Below are 312 nucleotides of genomic sequence, written 5' to 3'. Positions count from 1 at the left end.
GCCTCCCCCTCCCTGCCCCGGCCCCAGCTCGCTGCCAGCAGGAGCCCAGGACAGGGCAAAGCAGGGGCAGGAGGGCACCTCACAGAGCAGCAACCTCCACCCAAAGAGGAGTCAGAGCCAAGGCCCGGCGTGACCAGTCTTTGGGCAACTACAAAACCCTCCCCTCCCTCATTCGGATACATTTTTAACGGCGCCTTCTTAAAGCACTGGAAGAGATGGCTGAATTTTGCTAGAAAACGTGAGAGACACCTTGCACCAAGCAATCTATAGCAGCCTTTAAGCATCACTTCCCAAACCTAACACACCTTAAAC

The sequence above is a fragment of the Apaloderma vittatum genome, unplaced genomic scaffold, assembly GCF_000703405.1.
Source record: "Apaloderma vittatum isolate BGI_N311 unplaced genomic scaffold, ASM70340v1 scaffold12065, whole genome shotgun sequence".
Taxonomy (NCBI): Eukaryota; Metazoa; Chordata; class Aves; order Trogoniformes; family Trogonidae; genus Apaloderma; species Apaloderma vittatum.
The sequence above is the reverse complement of the archived record's forward strand: the minus strand, read 5'-3'. Positions refer to the sequence as shown.